This window comes from Gigantopelta aegis, chromosome 9, assembly GCF_016097555.1.
Source record: "Gigantopelta aegis isolate Gae_Host chromosome 9, Gae_host_genome, whole genome shotgun sequence".
Lineage (NCBI taxonomy): Eukaryota > Metazoa > Mollusca > Gastropoda > Neomphalida > Peltospiridae > Gigantopelta > Gigantopelta aegis.
This window is the reverse complement of record NC_054707.1, coordinates 24,627,980-24,640,048: the sequence shown is the minus strand read 5'-3', so window position 1 is coordinate 24,640,048 and position 12,069 is coordinate 24,627,980.

Below are 12,069 nucleotides of genomic sequence, written 5' to 3'. Positions count from 1 at the left end.
CTGACGCCATATAACCAGTATATAAGATGTGTTGAGTGCGTCGTTAAATGAAACATTTCCTTCCTTCCTTCCTTTAGGTGTGGTAATTAGGCCACATTAAAATAGTTGGTGGGCGTCAACCCAAAACATTGCCGCCCAATATTTGTTTTACCGTGTATTTAAATGTTGTGACCCACTTCTATGACCAACGTGACGTTTCAAGAACTAAAGGTGAAGTTGCTGAAAATAGCATTTTGCCTTAAAGGCATACTGCCACGGATTTAAGGACCTTATTTCTCTAAAAATGGATAATAAATAAAAATTACATTAATTGTTGGAAACCAAATCTAGCTATCGCATCACCTTAACTGAACCATGATGGAGTGAAATCCATGCCAACCCTCTTGGCAATTTTAGGTTTTGAATTATGGACCATTGCCATAATTCAATTATTTTTACAAAATATCATTAGTAAATGGAGTATGGTGGTTATTGAAGATGGTTGAATAAAGTACATTTAGGAACAAATCAAATTATTTTTGTTCAGGTAATATTTTGTTAGACCATTAAATAGATCAGTGGCCTGTGACAATATGCCTTTAAAGTGACAGATTCGAGTTTTTCAACACTACGGCGTACTTTTTTTTTTCATTATTAGAGCCATTTTTAATTGAAATCAGACACGATTTTATTGTTTAGTGACAATACATTGTTTACTTTCGCAAAATCGAAGTGTTTTTGGCCATCCTCATGTTGTTAATACCACGAAATGCTGTTTTGTTTTCTGTATTTTTAAAAACCCACGTACATCTGAGGAGCGACTCGTCTATTGTAAAGGGTATTTCCCCATTTTAGCGTCACAGACTTTTGTTTCACTCTGTTGTATCTTTATTCAAATCTGTTCCAGGTTTGTAGATTAACCAAACTTAAGATTAATTTTCACTGGTTAAAACTAGGGTCTGCTACTTTAAATATGGCATCTCAAAACCAGTTTCTAAGTGTTTGTATTGTACAGTATATTCCACATTTGTTTTTTGTTTTGTTTTTATAAATAAATAAAAACTTTCCGTCTGCCCGCATTAAAAATGCGCTCTCCTTATGTGGCTTAACTTTCGTACAAACATTTTATGTTTATCCCGTCACTTTGGCAATAACATTATTGTTACTTATGTTGTTTTATGTTATTTATGTTTTATATTAGGAAATGAAACGAATACATGCATTTGTTTTACGACACATTTTACGTCTAATCTAGCAGTTGTTTTGACACTTGGTCAACAGTGGGAGGGGAAACTCGCAACAGCCGCAATCTAAATTGTCTAAAAAAAAAATCTAAAAAATCTATTAAAAAAACAACAAAAACAAACCCACCAAGAAATGCTATTTAAAGAGGTTATCCTGACTTTGTAGTAATTTTAAAAGGTTTCAAAAACCAACTTGAGTTTTTCCGGGAACCCGAACCACGACCAATGGACCCAACGATGGGGATTGATCCCAGACCGACCGAGCATCAGGCGAAAGTTTTACCACTGGGCTATGTCCCTCCCCAGATGAAAATATACACTATCGTTGATTAACCAGCAAACCTGTAACACATCTGGATAAAGTTACAACAGAATGAAACAAGACTCTGTGACGTTGGAACGGAGGAATGCCGTCTAAAACTAATCTAGAACTCGTCTTCATAACCGTTACTTCTCAAAGGTACGTGGGGTTTTAGAATTATATTTTTTAAAATGCATTTCGTGGAATTACAAACAGCAGGATGACCATAAACACTACGGATACAACAGTCATAAGTCAAGTCTGATTTTAGTTACCAAAAACAACTTTAATAGTGAAAAACACGTTGTTTGTGTTTAAAGGGACATACCCTAGTTTTTAAACACTAAGGCATATTTTTTTTTTTTTACCATTAACTGAAATCATACTTTACTTAGATTTAATTGTTTAGTTTCTGTACATTCGAAGTGTTTTTGATCATCCTGATGTTTTTAATATCACAAAATGCATTACTCATATTTTTTTTAAACGCACGTGCGTCTGAGAAGAAACAGTTATGGAGTCGAGTTTTAGTCTATTTTTAGTGGGTATTTCACCATTTCAAAGTCACGGACTCATGTTTCCAAATGTGTCACAGGTCTGTAAGTTAGTGTTAAATTTCACGGGTTGAAACTAGGATCTGACCCTTTAAAAACTAGGATCTGTCACTTTAAAAACTAGAGTATGTCCCTTTAAAAAGCAGGATCTGTCACTTTAAAAACTAGGGTATATCCCTTTAAAAGTAGGATCTGTCACTTTAAAAACTAGGATATATCCCTTTAAAAAGTAGGATCTATCACTTTAAAAACTAGGATCTGTCACTTTAAATTATAGTGAACTGTACTGCTCAAAACACGAGAGCTTAGTAATTTTATTTAAAATAGTTAGCATCAGTAAGGTATTTTAAATTCTGAAAAGGCAAGAAAACATTTGAATGAGTTAATAATACTAGTGGGTGGGAAGTAGCCTGGGCCCGGTAACACAAAGCACTCGTAATACTTACGTCAGACGTGTGCCACACATTATGTATGGTTTACGTCTGACGTAAGTATTACGAGTGCTTTATGTTACCGGACCCTGATGCGCGGTCCGTCTGGGATCGATCCGCGTCGGTGGGCCCATTTGGGCTATTTCTCGTTCCAGCCAGTGTACCACGACTGGTATATCAAAGGCCGTGGTATGCGCTATCTTGTCTGTGGGGTGGTGCATATAAAAGATGCTACTAATGGAAAACAATGTAGCAGGTTTCCTCTCTATGGCTGTGTCAAAATTATCAAATGTTTGACATCCAATAGCTGATGATTAATGAATCAATGTGCTCTAGTGGTGTCGATAAACAAAATAAACTTTAACAATATTAATTATTATTATAATGATGATGATGATGATGATGATGATGATAATGATGATGATGATGATAATGATGATGATGATGATGATGATGATAATAATAATAATAGACTGGTTAGCACCAACGGTCTATTCTTTGTAGGATTTTTGCACTTTCAACAATATCGTAAACATAATTGTTTAAACAAATCATTTGGTATGTGTGATGTGTAATATCCATAGGCATCGGATGAGGGGATGGGGGAGGTATGCTACCTGGAAGTAGAAAGATGAATTAATATACAGGTGACAGCAAAGCACTCCACCCCACCACTTCACCCCAACCCACCCACCACCCACCGTAATACTGTACGTAAAATATATGTTGTTACGATGTTGCGCTTTTGTAGGTTTTTGTTGTTTTTTGTTTTGTTTGTTTATTTGGGTTTTTGTTTGTTTGTTTGCTTGTTTGTTTGTTGTTGTTGTGTTTTGTTTTTTGTGTGGGGAGGGGATTCAATTTTATTTATTTATGTATTGTTTCATTTGGGGTTTAACTTTTTCTTCTTCTTTTTTTTTCTTTTTCTTTTTTCTTTGTTTGTAATCTTACATTCTGAACAGTATGTCACTATTATACTTGCCACTTTGACACACAACATCACACCAAATTGTTTTAAATTCAATTTAAACATATAATCAATACATGTGCATAATTAAAGCGGACGCGTGGGCAGTTTAATGATTATAAGTTCTGACTTTAACTTCACTTTGAATTAAACAAGGGGGAAAAAAAGAAAGAAAAAAACCCCATACATTTGGCTTCTCTGGCTTACTTCCGGCAAATCCAGTTGTTATTAAATTCAAAACACGTAGACTATAATTTAAAGTTAAAACCTTTACTACACCGAAACGAATTTTTTCAATTTAAAGGTGATGTCAATTTTCTGATTCAACAAAACCAAAACGCTTTAAAGGCAACGCACCATCAATTGTCCTGTCGTTACTTTCTGTAGCAGCTTAATATAGTCCATTTAGGATATAGTTCTTCATAAAAAAAATACAACAAAATTTGGATATGCCTTTGGAAATCTTTCTTTGATGATTAAAATTAGCTTGACCTCTGTAGTACTAAAAACACCCATTGGTTTGAGGTTACGTGTTATATGTAGTACTAACTGATAACAACTGTGCAAGTGGTGTAGTGTCACTTGTATAACAGCAACACGGGGCGGTACACTAACATGAGGGTGGCTGACTGAAAATTTTCGTAGTCGACCTATGCTGATTTTTTTTTTTTTTACACAGTACTTGTCAGTTGAGAGCACTCCCTAAAATTAGTAGTCACGCGACCCTTTGATAGTGTTTGTATTTTTCACAGAATATATTCTGACAGAAATTGTATTGAACTGCATGGAGTAATTAATGGTGATGTGTAACCTTAAGGTGCATATCCTTGTTTAAACATCTGCAATAGTAACAGTTCAAAATTGCTCAGCTATATGCATTACGTTCAGTTCATTCGAGCGCTCTATGGAAGTACGTAAAAATGTTTCAATTGCATTTTTTGCAGCGAACATTAAATGAATGCAACGGAGGCGGGTACCAGTTAATTAAGTCGAAAGCGCTCGCTTCGAAACTTTTTTCATGTTTAATATTATTAATGGCTGTTCCTGGTCCGAATAACTGAGCCAGTGAAGTTCCTACTCGAGAAAAAACATAAATTTAGTTGTTTTTTTCTTTCTACAGAACGTTGACATGCAATAAATTGCTTGAAATGTGCAGCGACGTTTTTACAGAAAGCCGAACCCGGTGTTAAGCATTTAAACAAATTAGAGCGACCAAACGGATATTTAGAAACTGTCTGTGGCAAAGGGCATGCGAACGATGCCTATGTGGTCTAGGGGTTAGAGTATTCTTTAGAATGCCTATATTCACTGAGGATTCGGGCATACCTTCTTGGAGGAAAAAAGGTTCCTATACACTGGATGCGGCGCGTTCGTGTGGTCCGGACTGTTGCGTCTGTGGCTTGCGTTTTAGGCATATAAATCATATACACTTATTTCATTGCGGCTGGCCGCGGGCGTTTTACAGACGCACGCACGCGCCGCATTCACTCTATAAGGGGCGGGACGTAGCCCAGTAGTAAAGTGCTCGCTTGATGCGCGGTCGGTCTGGGATCGATCCCCGTCGGTGGGCCCATTGGGCTATTTCTCGTTCCAGCCAGTGTACCACGACTGGTACATCAAAGGCGTGGTATGTACTATCCTGTCTGTGGGATGGTGCATATAAAAGATCCCTTGCTGCTAATCGAAAAGAGTAGCCCATGAAGTGGCGACGGCGAGTTTCCTCTCTCAATATCTGTGTGGTCCTTAACCATAGGTCTGACGCCGTATAACCGTAAATAAAATGTGTTGAGTGCGTCGTTAAATAAAACATTTTATTTTTATTTATTTTATCGCCGACTCGTTGGCGAATACCTGAGTCGCCCAGTCCTGCTTCTGTTCAAACCTAATTATAATTTTTCAGTCAATTCAGTATGATTTTTTTAAACGCAGTTCATATTAAATTTTGGTGCATGTTCGTTCAACGATTTTTAGTTTAGCTAATAAAAATAAAAAATTCCGTTCCACATGAGGTTGGCAATCAAAGTATGAATTGACCTTTTGTCTCTGGTATTGCTACGATATGCATTCCCAGTCTGGAGCTCCACGCGGTAAGACTTGGGAATCCTTCATTTCGTTGTTTTTGTCAGCGAAATGAAGTTTTCTACTGGGATGTATGCGGCCATTGGAACTGGTTGAATGCTGGAACGCTTCTCGTTTCGACAGTCTGCACCACCAGGTTGGAATCTTTTTTAGCGAGATTCCTCGCCTCCACGTCATTTCTCCGTCTGACTATGTTGACTTGTTTTTTCGTGACTCGTATGACGGCCATTCTGCAGAACGCCACGGTTGTTCGCGTTCAGTCTCTACATGTCCGAGCCTGTTCTAGCAGCATTGGAAGATTGACCGCCCAACTCTAAGAAGAAATAGGAAGCGGGGTCGGCCCCTACTACTCTTTTCTAGACTTTACTTTGCTTTATAGTGATACCATCTCGTATCCTGGAGTCGGGCCCGTCCGCACCACTATACCAACCCATGACGACTGGACTATACCCTAGTCTGATACTCTCTCTCGTTCAGACGGATCCGGCTTCTCAAGATCTGTATTTCAGCACAGCGCTACACCTTCAACGTCTATCGACTGTCAATCTAGGGGTTTTCTTGACGTTATGCAACCCATCTCGTCCCTATAAGCTGTGCACCCAAACGGCCTTAAAGGGACATACCCTAGTTTTTAAAAACTAACGCATATTTTTTACTATTATAACCGTTTTTCATAACTTAAATCGTACTTTACTTAGATTTTATTGTTTAGATGATCAATTCCGTATATTCGAAGTGTTATTGGTCATTCTGATGTTTTTAATATCACAAAATGCATTTCTCATATTTTTAAAAACGCACGTGCGTCTGAGAAGTAACACTTATGGAGTTAAGTTTTAGTCTATTTTTAGAGAGTATTTCACCATTTCAAAGTCACAAACTTATGATTCATTCTATTGTAACTTTATCCAAATGTGTTATAGGTTTGTAGATTAACTAAACTTAGTGTTAATTTTCACGGGTTGAAACTATGGTATGTCCCTTTAACGAGGCCACTCACGTGGACATATCGATCGGACTTTAAACTTTCAGATCTGCGTTCAAAAGTTTGTCGAAATTACTCTTTTTTTTATTATTATTATTAAATAGTCCGATCCTCTCTTCTTTCTCTTATTTAATTTTGGACTGTCCTTCTAAAATGCTCCAAATTATATAAATATTCGGCCGAGCAGTCAATTTGTTTTTTTTTGGCTTGTAACTTTTTTTTCTTTTTTTTTCAAAATGTATTCTATTAACGTTTTTACTAATTGCTATTTTCAAAATTCTGCCCATTTTTAACTCCACCCCCCCCCCCCCACCCCTCCATCCCGAGTCAGGTCACCGATCTTATCGGAGGTCGGACTCGGGATGGGGGAGGGAGGGAGGGGAGGGGGAGGGGGGTTAGGGGGAGGGTCAGGGGGAGGGGAGGGGGAGGGGGAGAGCGAGAGAGACACGCAGAGAGACACGCAGAGAGAGAGACACAGACACACACACACAGACACAGAGACACACAGAGACACAGAGAGACACAGAGAGACCGAGAGCTATTTTTCAATAGAATAAACTTGAATGCCATATGTCTTTGTCTGAGTGTAGCTCAGTAGCAGAAACCAATTGGCTAGAGTGCAAAGGGTTTTGGGATCCACCCGCCTCAGCTGACCAAATGAGCCAACTCTTGTTCCATCTAGTGTTCCTCAACTGGTACGTCACACTCTTGGTATGTGTGTGTTTGGAGCCATGCACAACTTAAAGCTAGCTGGGAATGCAGAACAAAATAGATGAGTAATATACAGAATTGCCCAGCTAGACAAAACCGGCATTGTGAAACGGGATACGGTCCTGCTGGACAACTATGAACGAGAAAAGCCTTTTGTGGGGGAGCGTGTTCATCTGTTCATTCTCTAAACTAGTTCTGAAATCGTTTAACTCTGTCTACACTAAGAAGTCGATTCCCACCCATACAGTAGTTATTAAACCGTTTAGCTCTATCTACACTAAGAAGTCGATTCCCACCCATACAGTAATTATTAAACCTTTTAGCTGTAGACAATAAGGGTGAAAAATCATTCTTACACGTGTAACTTTACACACACACTAAATATTCGACCCCCCCCCCTTCAATTTTTTAAAAATTAAATCACCACCCCCCCCCAAAAAAAAAAGAAGAAAAAAAAGAAGTAATTCTTAAAAGTAAGGATTCGACCCCTCTCCTCCCCCACACTCCCCCCATAAACGCAAACAAACAGCAATTCTTAAATCGTTAACCCTACACACACACACACACACACACACACACACACACACACACACGCACACTCTAAGGAGTCGATTTTCCCAGTTCGTCACTTCATTTTCGCTTATTCATCGACTCTTGGCACCCCTTTAAAACAAATAAACACTGTCTAGTGATAACATTGAATTTATCATGTTTAGCGATATCAGAATGAATGATTGAATTAATAAATGTTTAACGACACCCCAGCACAAACATAGACATCGGCTATTGGGTGTCATGAATGAATGAATGAATAAATGAATGAATGTTTAACGACACCCCAGCACAAACATAGACATCGGCTATTGGGTGTCATGAATGAATGAATGAATAAATGAATGAATGTTTAACGACACCCCAGCACAAACATAGACATCGGCTATTGGGTGTCATGAATGAATGAATGAATAAATGAATGAATGTTTAACGACACCCCAGCACAAACATAGACATCGGCTATTGGGTGTCATGAATGAATGAATGAATACGTGTTTAACGACACCCCAGCACAAACATAGACATCGGCTATTGGGTATCAAACAAAGGTAAGTAAATAGAGTGACTAGCACATTAGAATAATTATTATATGTAAAAAAAAAACACCCACACCAAACATACAGTGTAAAGGGATTCTAAGAGTTGTTGACTAGACAGTGTGATGGGGTGTTCTTAAACAAAGCATTTCTTTTTCTCTGTGAATTATCTCATCATGTATTCGAAGACAACAAGGCGCATATGGTCATAAATATATTTATTTACAAATAACAAATATCCACCCGTTTTACTTCAATACAAGCCTTTCGCCTGACACGTTGTCCGTCATTTCTGATAAAGTTTGCAGGCAGTTCAGATTAAGTGTAGACTTTCATCGTTAGAACAAATATCAAAACACTCGCACGTCATAAAAAAAAAAAAATACACGTATGTGTTGTGTTGCCACAGTCATGTGATTGGTTATAATGGGTGTAATATACACCGAACTCGCATGACTTTTATGCAAATTATTGTACTCGAACACTAGACTCGTCTGACTTTTATGCAAATTATTTTACTCGAACACCAGACTCGTCTGACTTTTATGCAAATTATTTTACTCGAACACCAGACTCGTCTGACTTTTATGCAAATTATTGTACTCGAACACTAGACTCGTCTGACTTTTATGCAAATTATTTTACTCGAACACCAGACTCGTCTGACTTTTATGCAAATTATTGTACTCGAACACCAGACTCGTCTGACTTTTATGCAAATTATTGTACTCGAACACCAGACTCGTCTGACTTTCATGCAAATTATTGTACTCGAACACCAGACTCGTCTGACTTTTATGCAATTTTTTTTACTCGAACACCAGACTCGTCTGACTTTTATGCAAATTATTGCACTCGAACACTAGACTCGTCTGACTTTTATGCAAATTATTTTACTCGAACACCAGACTCGTCTGACTTTTATGCAAATTATTGTACTCGAACACCAGACTCGTCTGACTTTTATGCAAATTATTGTACTCGAACACCAGACTCGTCTGACTTTCATGCAAATTATTGTACTCGAACACCAGACTCGTCTGACTTTTATGCAAATTATTGTACTGAACACCAGACTCGTCTGACTTTTATGCAAATTTTGTATTCGGACATCACACTCATCTGACTTTTATGCAAATTATTATAATCAAACAACAGACTCGTCCGACGTTTATGTAAATTACTGTATAGAAACACCAGACTCGTCCGACTTTTATGCAAATTATTGTACTCGAACGCCAGACTCGTCCAACTTTTATGCAAATTGTTGTACTCGAACACCAAACCCGTCTGACTTTTATGCAAATTACTGTACTCATCGTCTGATTGGCTGTAACATGTGTGACATACACTAGACCCGTCTGACTGTTATGCTAATTATTTTATGACATATGCTGTTCTGATAATTTAAAACTTTGAAAGCGCACACCAATTCCGGCTTTCTGTGTACGATACATCTGTTTGCAACAAGACACATTTTCAGTCTTTGGAAACACGGAATTTAACACATTTTTACTTACACAACAACACGAAACACAATGACTATTTATGTTACAGCAATAAATCGTAATACACTAAAATCTACATCAACAATAATCGACCATCGTGCAAATATGAAATTGAAAACATATTCTAATTAATTTAAATGTTCAGTTATGCTAAGACCAGTTTACCAACTGTCAGCAGGAAGTTGGCCAACTTTCTGCTATCACGACTGCTACGACTGAGCGCTCTAACAACTTGATTCTCGTCGTATACCCCATTAGTTGTTAATCTGAGTCGGGAGTTGGGGATATTACAAAGCAGCCGTCGAGTTAGCCAACTTTCTGCTGGCAGTTGGTAGTCTGAGCCTAGCATTAATTTCACTGCCAGAATAAGACAGTGAATTCCTCTGGTCATGGAAGGGCAACACACTGTATACTGTTTGTATAAAATACCCGTGTCACGCCTGTGATTATAAATGTCCCAATACAGTTAAAATCATAATGTATAGATAGGTCAGTAATGCCATAACATGTAACTATCCCGTATTAATGATTTTTTGTGTGCAATCTCTTCAGCTCACGGTACGATTAAACCATTAACATATTCAAAATCGTACCTCCGCACACGACTGAGTCCAAAATATGTTTTAACAACGTCACGACTGCTTCCATTAATCACAGAGGTGGTTCGACTTTTAGGAGGACTGCCACTTTCAATTACATCCATTTACGGTTAAAGTACGCTGTTCCGAAAACATATCGTAGCTATCTGGGATAATATGTCTAATGGGAGAGGTTAATGGAGGTTAACGAGAGAGAAGTATGTGAAGAGAACTCACACCCTCCCACTAAGCTGTTTACTCACTATGCGGTTTGAGCCGGGACTGGGATTCGAACCTAGTACCTAGGCTTCTTAAAAGGTATGGCTAAACAGCCGTTAACATCGAGGGCGGTATACTAAAATTTGAACTGAAATGTTTCAATGTTTTCAAAATCGTTCATTGGGCGTGACCTTTAAAACATTACTGCTGAGACTGAAAACCCAGCAGCATTTTACAAAACCACTTCAACATGCATTTAATGCTCGTGATACACCAGTGGGATTTTTTGTAACATTAACAGGGCGATCTAATATTCAGCAACATGCAACACTGAAGCGAACATTCATTTCCCCCGCGAATTAGGCAATCCCACATTTAAAAAAACAAACAAAATGTTAATTTTTAAATCTGCTGAGTCTACTGTTCTATTTGGTTACGCCAAAAAGAAACCAAATTACTGATTTGTGGTACTGGTGGTTAACGGAAGGAATATCATTGCGTTCATTAATACAATGGCCATTTATATAAGTGTCCTTACAAAAATGTGAAAATATCCAGTGATAACAATAGCATTTTGTTATCATATCCCGGATCGGGATTTAGCCCTGTCGGTTGACCCTTTGGACTTTTTCCCGTTCCAACCATAGATCTACAACAGTTGTGACAAAGGCCATTTTAATACTGCTCTGTCTGTGACATTATTCATATAAAATATCCGTTGCTGTTAATGGAAAAAGAGCCAAGAGATTGGTGGCAGCTGGTTTCCTTTCTCATTATCTGTGTGGTTCTTAACCATATGTCAGACGCCATATAACTATAAATAAACAAAAATGAGTTCAGAGCGTCATCAAATAAAATAGCTCTTCCTTTCCTCTTCATTGTGTACCCGTCAACACGGACGGAATATCAGAAACGATCTAAGTAAGTTACAGACACTGTTTATATGGAGTCGATATATTTAACACTTTAAATGTTTTAATGTTTACTCCCAAAATGTCATTACCTAAAAGAGATATTGCCAAAATAAAGGTATTAAATAATAATATTGGTTTTCTTATTTTTGTTTGTTCTTAAAAGATACGACTGCTTCAATGCTATAAATGTCTATAATTTTGCCGGAGGTTGTACCAATACTGTGAACGTGACTTTGTCATAGACACAATGTGCTCTAGTGGTGTCGTTAAACAAAACAAACTTTTGCCATAGACAAATACACAGTCAAACACCAAAAGCCAGGTTGCCATACACTAGCAGACAGATTGGCATACACCAACAGACCAATAGACAGGTTGTCATACAGCACCAGACAGGTTGCCATACACTAGCAGACGTACTGCCATACACCAACAGACAACTTGTCACACAGCAATAGACTTACAGGAAAGACAAATACACACATAACACAGATATATAATTAGACGTCGA